The sequence below is a fragment of the Anomaloglossus baeobatrachus genome, chromosome 2 (assembly GCF_048569485.1).
Source record: "Anomaloglossus baeobatrachus isolate aAnoBae1 chromosome 2, aAnoBae1.hap1, whole genome shotgun sequence".
NCBI lineage: Eukaryota > Metazoa > Chordata > Amphibia > Anura > Aromobatidae > Anomaloglossus > Anomaloglossus baeobatrachus.
Genome location: NC_134354.1, coordinates 411,230,903 through 411,250,187, shown reverse-complemented (window position 1 = coordinate 411,250,187; position 19,285 = coordinate 411,230,903).

Below are 19,285 nucleotides of genomic sequence, written 5' to 3'. Positions count from 1 at the left end.
CAAAGCCTCCCTGTGTATAATGCAGCACCCCGAGGCCTCCCTATGTATAATGCAGCCTCCACCAGGCCTCCCTGTGCATAATGCAGGCCCCCCTGTGTATAATGCAGCCCCCACCAGGCTCCCCTGTGTATAATGCAGCCCCCCCAGGCCTCCCTGTGTATAATGCAGCACCCCCAGGCCTCTGTCCACCGTGTACTCCCTGATTAAAAAAAAAAAATACTCACCTCTCTGTTCATTTCACCACTGCTTCGTCCTCAGACAAGAAGTAAGAACAATGTCCAGCGCTGAAGAGTAATCAGATTCAGATTCAGCCAGGTAAATTTCCAAGTTTTAATTGACATTTGGTGGTGTCTCAGTATAAAATATGAAATATGACAGGTCATAAAAGTCACTCCAAAGGAAAAATTATGACATAGCAACGCGTTTCTGCTACATGAAGTAGCCTTTGTCAAGCCAAAGCTGCTAACACCCGGTGCCTGCCCGGTGTCAGCCGCGGCAGCGGGGATCCTTCCCTGTCATCGCGCACAGCAATGATAAAGCATAGAGCGGCCTGTGCCGCTCCATGCTTTATCAGCCTCCCCCTGTGCCTGCGCAGTGACATCATTCCTGTGCGACTGCTGTGCTGAGAGCGCAGGGTGGGAGGACGCTGACCGGAGCAGCGGTGGAACGAACAGAGGTGAGGACAGAGCAGCAGGGGAACGAGGAGAGAGGTGAGTACTTGTTGTTTTTTTTATATAAATTAGTGAATACACGTGGCCAGAGGTCTGGGGGGCTGCATTATACATGGAGGCTTGGGGAGGCTGGCTGCATTATTATACATGGAGGCTTGGGGAGGCTGGCTGCATTATTATACATGGAGGCCTGGGGAGGCTGGCTGCATTATTATACATGGAGGCCTGGGGAGCCTGGCTGAATTATACATGGAGCCCTGGGGTGCTGCATTATACATGGAGGTCTAGTTATACATGGAGGTCTGGGGGTGCTGCATTATATATGGAGGTCTAGGGGGCTGCATTATACATGGAGGCCTGGGGGGCTTCATTATATATGGAGGTCTATGGGGCTGCATAATAAACATGAAGGATATCTTATGCATGAACTATAGGGGTGTATTATAAATGGAGGTCTAGGGGTCTGCATTATACATGCATGGAGGTCTATGGGGCTGCATTATACATGCATGGAGGTCTATGGGGCTGCATTAAACATGGAGGTCTATGGGGATGCATTATACAACATGAAGGACACCTTATACATGGAATATAGGGGTGCATTATAGATGGAGGAGTATGGGGCTGCATAATACAAAATGAAGAACACCTTATACATGCAATATAGGGGTGCATTATACATGGAGGAGTATGGGGCTGCATAATACAATATGAAGTTTTATGGGGTTGCGTTATAATACATATAGGACTATGGGGGCTACATTATAATATATGGAGGACTTTGGGGGTGTATTATAAAACATAGAGGACTATGTGGTGCAGTATAATATATGGAGAACTATGGGGTGAAATATAATACATGGAGAACTATGAGAAATTCATTATAATAATTGGAGGGCTATGAGAGCTACTTTATACATGGAGGACTATGGGGGTGCATTATAATATATGGAGGATTATGTGGTGCAGTATAATATATGGACGACTATGGGGTGAATTATAATATATGGAGAACTATAGGAAATGCATTATAATACATGGAGGACTATGGAGGTGCATTCTAATATATGAAGGGTTATGTGGGACCCTTTATACTATATGGAAGGCTATGTGGGGGCCATTATAGTATTTGGAGAACTATATACAAGAGGAGACAAAGATACAAGCATGGGATAGGAATCTTTTGTACTGAGGGAAAAAGGCTCTTTCCCTCAGCACCTAGCTTTCCCATGCTCTGCTATACATCTCTCAGCACCCAGCTTTCCCATGCTCTGCTGTACATCTCTCAGCACCCAGCTTTCCAATGCTCTGATTTGGGAAAGCTGGGTACTGAGGGAAAAATGTATAGCAGAGCTTAGGGAAGCTGGGTGCCGAGGACAAGATGGATATCAGAACATAGGAAAGCTGGGTGCTGATAGAACGATTTCAGAACAGGGACAGGGATTGACAGGGATTTCATGGGAAACCTGGGTGCTGAGGGTAAGACCCAAGTGTCAGTGTCATTATCCCGTAGCTCAAGTGTCAGTGTCATTATTCAGTACCTCAAGTGTCGGTGTACGTAAAGAGTGGGGCCCTGGTCTGACCTTTGCACCGGGGCCCATCAAACTCTAGTTACGCCACTGATGGGCACATTACTAAATGAGACAATATGGGCACATTACTACAGGGGACAATATGGGCACATTACTACAGGGTACAATATGGGCAGATTACTACAGGGCACAATATGGGCACATTACTACAAGGGACACTATGGGCACATTACTACAGAGGACAATATGGGCACATTACTACAAAGGACAATATGGGCATATATAATGTAGTAATGTGCACATGCTTATTCCCATCCTATAGTAACGTGTCCCATCCTAGTGTCCATCCTGTAATAATATGCCCATCCTGTAGGATTGTGCCCATCCTTCTGCTCATCCTGTAGTAATATCCCCTTTCCTGGTCCTCTTCATGTACCAGTGCTCTGTCCTGTAGAATTGTCCTTATTGTACCATTCTTCACACACACAAAAAAAACAAAGACAAATTCTTCTCACCTGTCCTCCGTTCCCTCGGTGTCCTGTTTCCTGCTCCTGCGGCCCACAGCCCCCTAGGTGAATGTGGCCGGTGCAGGGGGCCGCTGCTGACAGAGCTTTGTATCAGGTGACTAATTTCCTAAGATCAGCTGCTGGCCTCTGATTGGCTGGCGGCTGTGATTGGAGTAGCTGTATAGAGAGCTCACATCTGCGCAGAGCCCGGAAATCTGTCATCTGAAATAAAGCGTTGACTGCGTGGGCCCCCAGGTAAGGTAGCGATCATCAGACGGGCCTCGTCTTTGAGACACACTGGAATTTGTGGCAGGGTGCTGGGGAAGGGGAGCAGAGACTCTGATATACTCTACCTGCCCCACTAAGCATCAGGGCGGCAACATGACGTCGGCCGTGATGCCCGTCAAAAAAGGCGGGGCATAAGCTCCTGCCCCTGTTGACGTGACATCACAGGAAGTAGTAAAATCATGGCAGGAGCTGAGCCTGGGAGAGGGACTGACAACAGGGCAGGGAAGTAGTTGCTATCTACCTATATGCCCCTATGTAGCCCAATAGTGAAATAAAAAAAATAAGCCAGATAAAGATAACCCCTTTAAGGTTTAGTGGCACCAACCACTCATTGGTCTGTTGCTTGATTCTTATCCATTGCGCCTGTGTGGTGTAGGATTTTTCCCCGAAACAGATGAGTTTCAGAACAGCCTGCTGTCATTTCCCCCTGACTGCACTGAAGTTGGTGGTGCAGGTGTTACGCCGACCGGATGAGAAGGCAGTTGAGGAGCGGAGTAGGAGGCAACATGGACATAGAAATGTCCAGCAATCCTCAGTGGTGGGAGACATGCGCCTTCCGCCTCAGGGCCAGCAGCCACTACATTTACCCAGTGGGCAGTTATGGAGACAAAACGTTCCTGTCTGTGCTTACTGGTCCATGCATTGGCTGTTATGTGGACCTTGCCACTGATGGCATGCACAGTGCACACCTGATTTTGTCTGCTACATGTTTGCGCAAGGCAGGGATGGACTGCCTGGAGAAGTAGTGGCAGCTGGGAACCTCGTACTGTGAAACAGACACCCTAAGTTTTTATTAAAACTGTCCGTGGACACAAGCTGGAATAGCAGCAAATGCTGTCATTCACCAGGGCCTATGGGTGTGTAGGGGGGTACTTCCTCTTTCTCTTTAGTGTTTGGTGGATGGATAGCTGAATGCTTCCATGGGATGGTGTGGGGATGCTCAGTGACAATTCTGGTGGATGTGTTGGCACATCCACTCTTTGCGGGGAGCTAGGTGGCACTATTGATCGTGCAAACCACCTAGATCGTGTTGTCAGAACATTGCCTGAAGAAATCCCATGCCAAGGAGCCTCTTTCAGCTGGCTTTGATGTGCCTAGTTTGACAGCAATGTGGGTAGTAGCAGCCGAATTACTGGCTGAAGCTGTGGTTTTCCACTCTGCAGCTACTGTTTATATATACAATATATACTGTATGTATGTATGTATGTATGTATGTATGTATGTATGTATATATATATATATATATATATATATATATATATATATATATATATACAGTATATATATATAATATATATATATATATATATATATATATATATACAGTATATATATATAATATATATATATATATATATAATCTCCACTCAACTAAAAAATGTATACACATATTTATTTATTTATTTTATTTTATTTTTTTCCCCCTACAACACTACTAGACAGTAATGAGAAAAAATTGAAGTGTTACTATGGGCATACAGGGAATGCTGAAAAAGTCATACCTATATGTCTTATATCAGAAGCCTTGTTGTGGATAAATCATCTTTTATCACTTTATGTAAATGAGCTCTTCCAGGCTATGGGGCGTGGAAGATAACTCCATAGCTTACTTTAAATAAAAGGGGTGTTACCAGTGTGAGACAAATACTGACACAAAACAGAACAAATTAAATTTGGTTTCTTGCAAACACATTTTTTTGCAGCTCACTGAGCTCTGCTTCATTGCAATAATGTTGCAACCCTGTCTGCCTGTGAGATAGAAGCTGAGAGGAACCTGCAGAAGTGGCGTTATAGTCACACACAGCGCTGCAGTGCAGCGGCCATCACACATCACACTGGTGACACCCCATTTATTTAATATAATCGCTGTATTCAGAGTTATCTTCTAGCCAGCATCCTCCCCATAGCCTTTAAGAGCTCATTTACAAAAAAGTGATAAAAGATGATTTATCCACAACAAGGCTTCTGAGACATACAGGCAGGGGCGGACTGGCCCACCAGGAGGTCGGGAGAACCCCCGGTGGGCCCCTGCTATTGATGGCCACGCCCCCTAGGCCCTGCCCCCCTACCCCCCTGGGCCCCTATGGATATGTGTGAGAGGGCCCCCCCGGCCGGTAATTTCACTAATCATATCGGCACATTGCCGATATGATTAGTGACAATCCCATTCCCTCTGCAGCGGCAAGCATGGAGAGCGATCTCCCCGCTCTCCCTGCTGTCACTGTCAGTGCCGTGTGGCTCTGACTCATCTGCGCAGCGACACTGCAGGAGGAGGCAGTCTCAGAGGGATGACTGCTGCCTTCCTGTGCAGGTGCTGGCAGCATCGCGCGGAGGACGGACCCGGCGTCGCCCCAGGCCAGGCTGCAGGAGCAGCAGCGCGTGAGTATAGAAGGCGGGGGCCCGGGGGGGGAGTGCGGGGGCCCCGGAGAGCGAGCAGGGGCCCCGGGGGTATGTGCGCGGGGCTCTTCTTCTTACCAGTCATCTGCCTGTATCTGCAGCAACCGGCGCGTTCCTCATCAGTGTGTGCATGCCAGGCACACTAGCAGGAGGCAGCGCGCTGTGCTGTTCCGGCCCTGCTGTGTGCTATGTGCCCAACATGCACACAGTGCAGAGGAACGCGCCGGTGCTTGTGACCGCAGCTTCTTCCTATTCAAATGTATTTGCGTCTTTCAGACGTAAATACATTTGAACAGCGCGCTGGGACTGGGCCCCGCCCCCGACGTGCAGCAACGTGATGAGATCAGCACATTGCTGACGTCATCACAGTGCTGCGGGCGCCACACTGGATTCATCAGGAAGCGAGCGCTCCATGGAGGAGCCGAAGAGACAGGTGTAATTAATGGAGATGAGTGTGGAGGGGCTAGGACACATAACGGGGAACATTTGTGAAGGAGACACAGCTTTGTGACAGGCAGAGGAGGAGCACTGTATTCCGAGGGAGGGGGGGAGGCAGGAGTGTGTAGTGATGGGGTAGTGTAATTTGTGTCTGCAGGGGGTGGTGATGTGGGGTGCAATGTATTATGTCTGGGGAGGGGGTAATGGAGGGTGCATTGTATTGTATGTGGGGGAGGGGTAATGGAGGGTGCACTGTATTGTGTTTGTGTGTAGGGAGTGATGGGGGGCTGCATTGTGTGTGTGTGTGTGTGTGTGTGTGTAGGTGGTGATGGGGGGTGCATTGTATTGTGTGTGTATGTGTGTGTGTAGGGGGTGATGCATTGTGTGTGTGTGTGTGTATAGAGGGTGATGGGGGGTGCAGTGTGTGTGTGTGTGTAGGGTGTGTGTGTGTGTGTGTGTGTGTGTGTATGTAGGGTGTGATGGAGGATGCATTGTATTGTGTGTGTGTGTGTGTAGAGTGTAATGGGGGGTGCATGGTATTGTGTGTGTGTGTGTGTGTGTAGTGGGTGATGGGGGGATGTATTGTGTGTGTGTGTAGTTGGTGATGGGGGCTGTATTGTAGTGTGTGTGTGTGTGTGTAGGGGGTGATGCATTGTATTGTGTGTGTGTATGTAGGGGGTGATGGGGGGGGGGGTGCATTGTGTATGTGTGTAGGGTGTGATGGGGGTGCATTGTATTGTGTGTGTGTGTGTGTGTAGGGTGTGATGGGGGTGCATTGTATTTGTGTGTGTGTGTGTAGCGGGTGATGGGGGGGATGTATTGTGTGTGAGGGGGTAATGGAGCGTGTATTGTGTGTGTGTGTGTGTGTGTGTGTAGGTGATGGGGGGTGCATTGTATTGTGTGTGTGTGTGTGTGTGTGTAGGGGGTGATGGGGGTGCATTGTATTGTGTGCGTGGGGAGATGGTAGTGGGGGGTGCATGGTATTTGTGTGTGTGTGTGTGTGTGTATGTGTGTGTAGGGTGTGATGGGGGATGCATTGTATTTGTGTGTGTTGTGTGTGTGTATATATAATGTGTGTGTGTGTGTGTGTGTATATGTAGTGGGTGATTGGGGATGTATTGTATTGTGTGTGTGTGTGTGTGTGTAGGGGTGATGCATTGTATTGTGTGTGTGTGTGTGTGTGTGTGTAGGGGGTGATGGAGGGGTGCATTGTGTGTGTGTGTGTGTGCGCGTAGGGTGTGATGGGGGGTGCATTGTGTGTGTGTGTAGGGGCTGATGGACAGTGCATTGTGTGTGTGTGTGTGTAGGAAGTAATGGGGGTGCATTGTGTGTGTGTGTGTGGGGAGTAGTGGTGGTGCATTGTATTGTGGGTGTGTGTGTAGGGGGTGATGGGGGTGCATTGTATTTGTGTGTGTAGCAGGTGATGGGGGGGATGTATTGTGTGTGTGTGGGGGGGGGCAATGGAGCGTGTATTGTGTGTGTGTGTGAGGGTATTGGGGGTGCATTGTAGTGTGTGTGTGTGTGTGTAGGGCGTGATCGGGGGTGCATTGTGTGTGCGTAGGGGGTGATGGGGGGTGCATTGTATTGTGTGTGTGTGGGGGGGGTAATGGGGGTGCATTGTAGTGTGTGTGTGTAAGGGGTGATCGGGGGTGCATTGTGTGTGCGTAGGGGGTGACGGGGGGGTGCATTGTATTGTGTGTGTGTGGGGGGGGTAATGGGGGGGTGCATTGTATTGTGTGTATGTGTGCGTGTGTGTGGGTGGGGGTGCATTGTATTGTGTGCATGGGGAGATGGTAATGGGGGGTGTGTGTGTATGTAGTGGGTGATGGGGGGGATGTATTGTATTGTGTGCGTGTGTGTGTGTGTGCGTGCGCATGTGTGTGTGTGTGTGTGTGTGTGTGTGTGTGTATGTAGAGGGTGATGGGGGGATGCATTGTATTGTATTGTGTGTGTGTGTGGAGAGGGGCGCGGAGTCATTAATCGAGCTATAGTTACATTTAATTCTCAAAATTTTCGTTTCATTCACCTTTTCTGTTCTAATATTTTACAATGTGAACGACCATGGCTTGCCCCCCCCCCCCCACTCCTAGTTTTGATCCTGGGTACGCCCATGCACAGGCCTGAGTGGGCCCCGGCACTCAGCCTTTCAATCGTAAACTTCAGTGATCGTACAAGTTCTGTATGATCACTGAAGTTTTCGCAGTTGCAGGACCTTTAGTGACATCACATGTGTCATGTGAGTCCTAGCGGTGCACTGCGGGAGTCCCCAGGCCTGCACCGACTGCGCCAGTATTCAGATGTATGCGCGTCTTTCAGGCGCGCAATACATTTGTACAGTGCGGCCGGTGACAGGAGGGAGAGCAGCTCTGCTCAGCCCCGCAACGTACCGTCATCGCCAGGGCTGCAGAGGAGCGCGCCTCAGTCCTGCACCGACATCATCATCACCGGGGCCGCAGCTGCAGGGATGAAGAGGAGGACGAGCAAGCACAGGTAAGTGCTCCAGGGGAGCCGAAGATGTACTTTTATATGAGGGGCTGTGGGTGGGGGAGGAGCAGTGTTATTTTACAAGTGGCATTAAGAAGTGGTGGGGGACTTTATGGAGCATATTATGGGGCAGTGGGGGACATTATAGGGCAGTGGGGGACATTATAGGGCAGCGGGGGACATTATAAGGCAGCGGAGTACATTATAAGGCAGTGGGGGACATCATAGGGCAGTGGAAGGACATTATAGGGCAGTGGGGGACATTATAGGGCAGTGTGGGACATTATAGGGCAGTGGGGGACATTATAGGGCAGTGGGGGACATTATAGGGCAGTGGGGGACATTATAGGGCAGTGGGGGACATCATAGGGCAGCGGGGGACATTATAAGGCAGTGGAGGACATTATAAGGCAGTGGAGGACATTATAAGGCAGTGGAGGACATTATAAGGCAGTGGGGGACATTATAGGGCAGTGGAAGGACATTATAGGGTAATGGGGGCCATTATGAAGCAAAATGGGGCATTATAGGTCAGTGGGGGACGTTATGAAAGAAATTGGAACATTATAGGGCAATGGGGGACATTATGAGGCATCAAAGAATTTGGAAGGCAGCATAGTATAATGAGGAGGGGGAAATTTATACAGGGATGTAGTTTAGGGAGATATTATAGAAAGGGCAATTTTTGGGGGGACATTTTGGAAAGGGGCACTTTGTGGGGCTATTTTGGAGAGCAGGATTGTGGGGTGATATTTTGTGCAGGAAGCAATTAACAACCCCTTCTGATTCCACTTGTTTCCCCAGACATTATTAAATAAAAGGGACCAGGATGAGGGACATAATTACTATATGGGGCCAGAATGAGGGACATACATTATTAGTTTATGGTGGCATGTGGGGCATAATTACTGTAGGGGAAAATTAGGGGACATTAGTACTGATGAAATATAAGTTAATTTTGAGGATACTGTCTCCAATGGGGGATCAAGAGTCTGACGTGGTGTAGAAATTGGGGAAATAGTGAGGAATGTGCTCTGGGAGTGATCGGCTATAGGTGACTGTTATTTTCTGCAGAGTTGCGTCATGGCAGGAAGAAGTGATGACTGTCAGCGCCGGATGAAGAGAAAAAGCGAAGATGAATAAAGTCAGCTAGAGACGTCACTGGTAAGTCAGTCACGGTATTTCTCCCTTGTATGTGGTTGTATTCGGTCACTATGTGGTCTGGTCACGGTGTGGTGGTATTTTTCCCTTGTATATGGCTGTATTTGTTCACTGTTTGGTGGTAAGATGTGGTCTGGTCACGGTGTGGTGGTATTTCTCCCTTGTATGTGGCTGTATTTGGTCACTGTTTGGTGGTAATATGTTGTCTAAACACTGTGTGGCGGTATTTATCCCTTGTATGTGGTTGTATTTGGTCACTATGTGGTGGTAATATGTTGTCTGGTCGTGGTGTGGCGGTATTTCCCCCTTGTATATGGTATTATTGGTTTTGGTATAGTGGATTGTGTTGTGTATGGAGGTTACTTTTTCTTTCTATAAGGGGGAGATTTTTTCCAGTAGAAATTAAATACTTAAACATTTAACCCCTCCCCTCCCTGTCCTGCCCTGTCCTGTGACTATTACACTGCAGTAAATATGCACTTACAGAGATTCTCCAGTGAAAACAAGTAATCACCTTTACTAAGGCCACGTTCACACACTGAGTATTCAGTGAGTTTTTTTTACCTCAGTATTTGAAGCCAAAACCAGGAGCAGTAAAATCAGAGAAAAAGTGTGTGAACGTGGCCTAAAGATAAGTGATAACTTATTCATCTGTGTGGACCGATTGCTGGGACCTGCACCGATCGTGCAACTTTTATCCCCCATTACACTGGAGCTCGTGTCCGACTCGACCCCTGATCCATTCATTCCCTCAGTGGCTGCGAGCGCTGCGCTTGTTATTATCTGGCTGCTCCACAGAGGATGAATGGAGCTGCGGTCACACATCCCACCCCACAGAGGATGAATGGAGCTGCGGTCACACACCCCACCCCACAGAGGATGAATGGAGCTGCTGTCACACACCCCACCCCACAGAGGATGAATGGAGCTGCTGTCACACACCCCACCCCACAGAGGATGAATGGAACTGCGGTCACACACCCCACCCCACAGAGGATGAATGGAGCTGCGGTCACACATCACACCTGCTGCTGCAAAAAGTTCCCCAATCTTCCGATCGGTGCGGTTTCCACTGGTCTGGTTCCACCGATCAATAAGTTATCACCAACCTACCCTGTGGATCAGTGATAACTTGTTTTCACCAAAGACCCCATTACTGCAAACGACTATAATTGTACATCCCAGTTATGGTGCACAATATAGATGTGCAGGAGCCGTCTGTGTATACAGTCAAAGCAACACAATAATGGGGATAACGCTAATGGGTGTTTATATTTAGCTGTAGGGTGGGCCCCTGGAGTCAATTCTCCTGGTGGGCCCCAGACAGCCCAGTCCGCCCCTGCATACAGGTAGGACCTTTTTCAGAATTATATAACCTGTATGCCCAGATTAATAATTTAGATAAGTCAAATGTGGTGACAGATTTGTGACGCCCTAGCCGGGCCAGGTAGTCACAGATAGGGCCCCGCATTACACCAGTCCCCTAACAATTTGACAGCAGCCAAACATTAAAACCTAGTCACCGCCCTCAGTGCTTGATGGACACAAAAGGGGGCGGAGCCAAGTGGTTGGACATGCCCACCGAGGAGTTTGGATGGCCTGAGGCTGGAACAGTAGTCAGTCTGAGAGTCTGTTAGTCTGAGAGTCAGTGAGTGGAGGTGAAGTTAAGTGGAGGCAGGCCTGTGTGTCTAACTGACAGGTGCCAGGGTAGGAGCCCGGCGCCTTTGGCTAGGAGGCAGACGGAGGCCTCTACCTGCAGGAGCCGGGAAGACGGCTCGGTGCAACCACGGTGGACCGGGACAGGGTAGTGGCCCGCTGGTACCGACCCGGGTAACCGACTCAGAAACTAGAGCACAAAGGGGGGTATTCAGACCCTGAAGCTAGGTCCAGAAGCTACAGGGGGCTAGCTAATTAACTGATTGCGGCCAGGACTATAGGTTCTGTCCCACCCAAAGTCCCAACTGAAGACAACAGCCCAATGAGGGGGATAGAAAGCCACCGCCACGGCAGAGAGACCCCAGGGGCAGCGTCTGCAGGCATAGGGCTCCTTAGGCGACTACAAGCCGGGGAGCAGACTCCTGTAGTTGCAAATGCAGGTAGTCCACCATCACACAAACAGGTGCAGGAGAAAGGCAGAGACCACCAACCGGGTGGGGGACCAGACTGCAGCTGGCTGTGGGCACCGACCACTATCACCTTGGTTTACCAGAGACTCGTGTGTGTTTACTAATCGTGAGTACGTCAGTGCCCTCCGGCCGCCCATCTACCTGCATGACGAAGCGGCAAGCGACGTGCTTGTAAGCCGCGAAACGTACGTCGGGCCTTTCTCCACCACCGCACCCAGGTAAATTGTGTTCCTTCCCTGGGGTTGAACCGCCAGCTGGTTCCCCTTTCTCCACACTTTCAATTGGGGGCTCTTTGTATGATAGTGCTCCCGAGCACTGGTCACCCTCTTCCCGGATCAATCTTTCCACCCTCAGTCCTGCTGCTATGTAATTTACAACAAAGCGTTTTGCTGGGCGCCCCCATTTTTACATTTTTTGCATTAGCCTTCCTATTTCAACGATGTTTTTTATGGGGCTGCCCGAGTTCGCACCAATTGTAGCAGGCATTAATAGGGGCTAAGCCTTTCGGCCAGTGATTTAGGACGTGCATCCCTGCTTGGGAATCCTTTACTTTTTTTTTACACTACTGCATATTTACTGGGATTTGTACCCTTGAGTGGGATTCTCTCTTTCCCCCTTGCCTACATCTGGCCAATGTGGACTGGGGTTAAGTCTGCTCCCTCTCGGGGTTACTATTGCCCAGCTCTTCCCATGCCTGATGCCTTCATCTTTTTTCACACAACAAACCCCCCCCCCCCCCTCCCTTCCTCCCCTTTTTTAATAGCCCCATTGTGCTTACATGCCAGTGATTCAGGGCTATGCATCCGAATATATTCCCCTACAATAGCCTCATAGCGCTTACATGCCAGTGATTTGGGGGTAATATATCTGCTATGTTTGCAAGCCAGTGATTTAGGGTTATATAAGCTCACCTTTGGTACACTTTTTTCCTGGTGTCCGTACCAGGCCACTGTTTTGCTTGTTACTAACTGCCTTCCATCTGTCCTCCATTTTTTGTATGACTATTAATGTGATTAATTGTACTATACTTGTATTTTTGATATCTTTGTGCAATAAAACTTTAAACTGCTTTTCAGCAAATGCTCAGGTTCTCCCTTTTTTTTGCAATGTGTTTTGAGTTGCTGTGAGCCTTTGGTGGTTTTCCACCAGGCTCTCATTTTGTTCTGAATTTGTTTCCCATGGATTTTTCTAGGTTGCTAAGGAAAATACATTGTATATAGTTGTGTATTTCTAGCTCCCTGTATATTAGATGGAGAATAAAAGAAAGATTTTTTTTCTTATAAAATACAACTAAAAATAATAACAAACAATTACATTAATGTCATTTTGAATGCAGTTTTTTTTAAAAAAAATGATACAAATCACAAATCAGCCAACAACAGACATATTTCGTGTCCCTGTAATTGTAATGACCTACACAACACAATGATCAGATTATTTATGGGGATCAGTAAATGGCATAAAAAAAATTCTGTATTAAACCCATAATAAAATAATAAAAACGTAACCCTGAGGCCGTGTTCACATGTAGTGTAAAGGCTGCTTTACACGCAGCGATATCGCTAGCGATGTCGCTCGTGAAAGCACCCGCTCCCGTCGTTTGTGCGTCACGGGCAAATCACTGCCCGTGGCGCACAATATCGCTAGTACCCGTCACACATACTTACCTGTCTAACGATGTCACTGTGGCTGGCGAACTGCCTCTTTTCTAAGGGTGCGGTTCATGCGGCGTCACATGGCAGGCGTTCAATTGAAGCAGAGGGGCGGAGAGCAGCCGCAGGAAAGTCCCGCCCACCTCATTGCCAGAGGACCATCAACGATATTTGGGATTTGAACAACGTGTCAACAATCAACGATTAGGTGAGTATTTTTGATCGTTAACGGTTGCTCATACGTGTCACACGCAATGACATCACTAACGAGGCCGGGTGTGCGTCACGAATTCCGTGACCCCAACGACTTCTCGTTAGTGATGTCGTTGCGTGTAAAGCCCCCTTAACTGTTGCGTTTTCTTTTCTTCTGCATGTTTCCGCACCACACAGCACACTAACAATGCTCTCTGATTCTGGCATTTTCGCTGTGATTTTTTATGCACGCTCCCTCCTTATTTGATGCGTTTTTGCTGAAGATGTGAATAATTGTTTTTAATGCTTTTCTAATACTACAGAAAAGCTTTGATTCTGCATCTAAAAATGCAAAAGTGTTTTTCTTTAACTTGTTTTTTTTCAGGCTCCACATAGAAGTTTATAGAGAAGAAAAAAATCACCAAAACCGCACAGTACAGTAGCGTCTTTAGTCACTCTGAGGGCAGAGTTTTTATGAAGTCACAACCCGTTTTCTTGGACATATTGGCCATGTTCACATGTTGCATAAATGCTGCATTTATTTTTGATCCTTTTTTGGGGCAGAAATTCTCCTATGTTTAACTTTACAAGCAAAGTAGATGTAATTTTATGAAAAAATACAGAAAGCTTTTCTGTATTATAAAAAAAAACACATTTTAAATGCTGCATTATAACTGCACCCAGGGCCGGATTAAGGTTGGTGGGGGCCCCTGGGCAGAAAATCTGGTGGGGGCCCCATAAACGTTAACATTTTTAGCCATAACAGTAGAGCGCGAACTGTAGCATTTAGATATAAATTTAATGAACATTTATCTTCTCCTGTTCTGCCACATTCAGATTTACAGTACAAATACAGTCCAGGATCACTCACAGCTGTCACTTATACACACAGTACAATACAGACACAGTCCAGGATCACTCACAGCCATCACTTATACACACAGTACAATACAGATACAGTCCAGGATCACTCACAGCCGTCACATATACACACAGTACAATACAGATACAGTCCAGAATCACTCACAGCCGTCACATATACACACAGTACAATACAGATACAGTCCAGGATCACTCATAGCTGTCACCCATACACACACAGTACAATACAGATACAGTCCAGGATCACTCACAGCTGTCACTTATACACACAGTACAATACAGATACAGTCCAGAATCACTCACAGCCGCCACTTATACACAGTACAATACAGATACAGTCCAGGATCACTCACAGCCGTCACTTATATACACAGTACAATACAGATACAGTCCAGGATAACTCACAGCTGTCACTTATACACAGAAAGTAGAGTTGCTCACATATTTTTTTATTCATCCCAATGTTAAGGCAGCCAGGGCCGGCTCCAGGTTTTTGTGGTCCCCGGTTGAGTCTTAGTGGGCCCCATCCACACACAGACACGCACATACACATACAGGCATACGTACATATACATATTTGAAGACAAATTCACAAAAATACATTTAAACAGACAAATATATGCACAGTCATATACACTGACACACATGCAGACACAGACGCATTAAAGGTGTTAATATGGAGAAGTCACAAGCAGCCTCACTCACCTCCCCCGCTTGTTTCCGTCCAAGTCCTCCAGGACATGTGGCTGTGTTGCATGATGGCCATCACTAACATGACTGCACACCATGCACACTGACACAGCACTGCTGTATATACATCACAGGAGGGGCTAGGGCCTACAATATATACATTACAGGAGGGGCAGGGGGCATAGACGTTACTGGGGGGCATAGATGTTGCTGGAGTGGCAAACAGCTCTGGTGGCGTACACATTACTGGGATGGGTGGCTTAGCGCTCTGGGGTGCTGCACTGACTGCTCTGATTCATATATACACACACAGCTCTGCTTCACACACACACACAGCTCTGCTACACACACAGCTCTGCTACACACACACACAGCTCTGCTTCACACACACACACACACACACACACACACAGCTGCTTCACACACACAGCTCTGCTTCACACACAGCTCTGCTTCACACCACACATCTTTCTTCAGCTCTGCTTCACACACACACACATCTGCTTCACACTACACATCTTTCTTCAGCTCTGCTTCACACACACACACAGCTCTGCTTCACACACACACAGCTCTGCTTCACACACACACACACACACAGCTCTGCTTCACACACACACACAGCTCTGCTTCACACACACACACACACAGCTCTGCTTCACACACACACACAGCCCTGCTTCACACACACACACAGCCCTGCTTCACACACACACACACAGCTCTGCTTCACACACACACAGCTCTGCTTCACACACAGCTCTGCTTCACACACCACACATCTTTCTTCAGCTCTGCCCTTACCTGCTCTGATGCCATCCTCCTGCTACTCCGGTATAGGCCGCCGTCCTCCTGCTGCTGTTCCGGTGCCGCGGCCATCCTCCTGCTCCGGTGAGTCTCCTCTCCTGGCCGCGGCGCCGGTCTTCTCATCCGCGGCCGCGGCGCCGGTCTTCTCATCCGCGGCGCCGGTCTTCTCATCCGCGGCGCCGGTCTTCTCATCCGCGGCCGCGGCGCCGGTCTTCTCATCCGCGGCGCCGGTCTTCTCATCCGCGGCGCCGGTCTTCTCATCCGCGGCCGCGGTGCCGGTCTTCTCATCCGCGGCGCCGGTCTTCTCATCCGCGGCCGCAGTGCCGGTCTTCTCATCCGCGGCCTGGGCGGCGTCCTGCTGTGACGGCCGCGGCATTGGACCCCGCAGCAGAGCAGGGAGCAGGCATACCTCTGAACCCGGAAGTACAAACTACTTCCGGGGTCAATCAGCGTCCTGCGCCCGCAGTTTGTTTTTGCGTCTTAGAGACGCAGATACAAATAAATGTAGGTGTGCACACCTCCCCCCCCCCCCCCCCCCCCGAAAACACAGCTGATGTATTAGACTGTCTTTATGGAGGGGGAGAGGGTGTGAAGAAAAAAAAAAAAAAAAATTGCTGACGGGTGGCAAGTATGGCCCTGGTGGTGGGGGCCCCCTTGGAAGCTCTTATGGTGGGGGCCCCGGGGCTGAGGCCCCGCCTGCCCCGCCTATAATCCGGCCCTGACTGCACCAAAAACGCATCAAATAGATAAAAAACTGAAGATTTTTATTGCGTAGTTTGATGCAGAAAACAGGAAGAAAACAAAAAACAGTGTATAAAAAAACGTGATATAGTCAAGCTTTCATGAAAATGAGAAAAGTCTGACTGCAATGACTACGAGTGAACAAAAAATAAATCCATAGGTCCCAACTAGAGACAAGCCTGACACCCTGATTTGGTTCTACGCCCTCTGCTGAATGTCCCTCACTGTCACCGCTTTTCTGACATCTCCTCCTGCCAGAGTAGAAATAAATGGCAAATGGGTGTGGCTAAGGGGCATGGTCACAATTTGTCATGGCGCGATACGCTCGCTGCATAATTTGTCTATCTTTCTGTTCTTCAACAGTTGGGAAGTATGAAGATGGGTAATGATGCACACTTGAACAGGCACCAGCTAGTTGGCTATTTAGATAACTAGGACAATGATTATGCAAATGTCAACTGACATATGGCCCAGTTGCACTGAAAAATTAGCCTAATCCAATGTCACGCTTGCCAAGTGTAGCAAGCATAGCGAGGTGTGTTCAGACCTACGTGCCTCTAAAGCACAACAAAAACACCAGAAAAGGGGGAGCACCGGGGACACACGAACAACGGGAGGCCCTGGAACTAGTGAGAGGGGTAGGTCTGCACTTCCTAACCTCACCTGCAACTGTCCCTTCTCTCTTCACCATTCCCTATAAAGTCTCCGCAACTGTCGCTGAACAGGAACCTGGGACCCTATAAAGGCCCTATAGTAACCTTAACTAGTAAGGGGCAGGTGGGGTTCACTAGTCTTCACCACTGCACTAACAACACACCAGGGAAATAAAGACAAACAGGGAAAAAGATAATAACAAAATGATTTTGCCTGAGCACAGTAACCAAACTAGTAGAACCTTTCTCAGAGGCGCCCAGGAGACAAATGAGTTCATATTTTCAGCAGCGAATGCTGGATACACCACTATTTGAAGCTGAAGGGCATGACAACTGAGTAAGTGCAGCTGATTATTCAGCAAGGAACTGCTTAGGAAAGGCTGCAGTAGTAAAACTGGCACTTAACCCACTTAACCACTGCAGTGCCAAAAAAATTAAATGAAAAGAGCCAGATGAGAGGCTCCAGTCCAACAGCTGTCACTGGTCTCCATACGCAGGGAGACGATCTTGACATCCAATTAATGGGTTATTCTCATCTGACGCATCTATGACATGTAAACAGGATATACCAGAAATGTCCACTAGATGCAGGTCACACACTTGTATTATTTTGGCAGTATTGACAGTATAGGGAGCTTTTCAGTTTAAAGCACCAATCCTGTGGGTTTTTTTTATACAGTGTGTCCACCCATATCCTGTCCACCGCCATTAACTTGAGAACGGCAGCAGCTATAGGCATAGAAGTGGTGTCTAGGTATAGTAAAGTAGCCATACGCAATGAAACCACCTATAGCGCCACCTGGTGGAAAACAACGGAGTTAGCATTTTTATCTTGAAAACGGAACGAGATAGAGAAAAAAAGTGAATTAAAAAAACTGTAGGGCATCATCAATTCAATACGAATCGACACCTTGCATACAGAAATGCTATGATATGAAACCCACGACCCCCCAAAAACATGAATGCTGGTCATGCATATGGCGCTCATTTAACTTTCATGTCCAAAGTGGCCCCCGTCAGCTGCAATGCACATCTGGACTCTGGACAGCATACTGTATCTTGCTGTACATTGTGCAATATGGTAGGTGACACGTTTGCACAAGCATCTGTGATATGTCGTCGTAGGTCCTGCAATGTTGGTGGAGGGGTCGCATACACCTGCTGTTTGATGCGACCTCACAGAAATAAGTCCAATGGGGTCAGGTCAGGTGAGCGTGGAGGCCACTCCACACAGCCATCATACCCAATGACTTGTAGAAAGGTCTCCATGAGGTATCGCTTCACGTCCGCAGCCTAGTGAGTTTTACATATTCTAATCATAGCATTTCTGCATGCAAGGTGTCGATTCGTATTGAATTGATGATGCCCTACCACTTTGAAATTAATTTTTTTTCTCTATCTCGTTCCGTTTTTGAGATAAAAATGCTAGCTCCGTTTTTTTCCACCAGGTGACGCTATAGGTGGTTTCATTGTGTAGCGCATGGCTACTTGCTATACCTAGACACCACTTCTTTGCCTATAGCTGCCGCAGTTCTCAAATTAATGACAGTGGACATAATATGGGTGCACACACTGTATATATACTTTTTACTGCTGGAGTGGTACTTTAAATGTAAGTCCCTGCTCCTGGTGTTATACTCACCCTCCGGCGGGTTCATCTTTTTTGGCGCACCTGTAACTTCTGAATGGCCTGAAGCAAGAAATGATGTCACTTGTGCTCCATGCAAGTCTATGAGAGCCAGAATAAGGCTCTCATAGAGTTGCATTGAGTTGCGAATTCTGGCTCACTCCATGAAACACTGCCAGCAGGTCACAAAAGTCACAAAACGCCAACCGACTGGAGCAGCGGTGATAGAAGGTGAAGCCACTGGAGAGTGAGTATAATACTGGTGGACTAAGACTTAAAGCACCACTCCAGCGGTAAAATACATAAAGAACCTGTAGTGGTGCTTTCACATGGATAACTCGCTTCTTACAGAATCTAATAGTGTAGGTGTCACTGTAGTCCATTCCAATAACCCAATTTCTCCATGTTACACTCATACATTGTGGCTTCTGTGTTCAC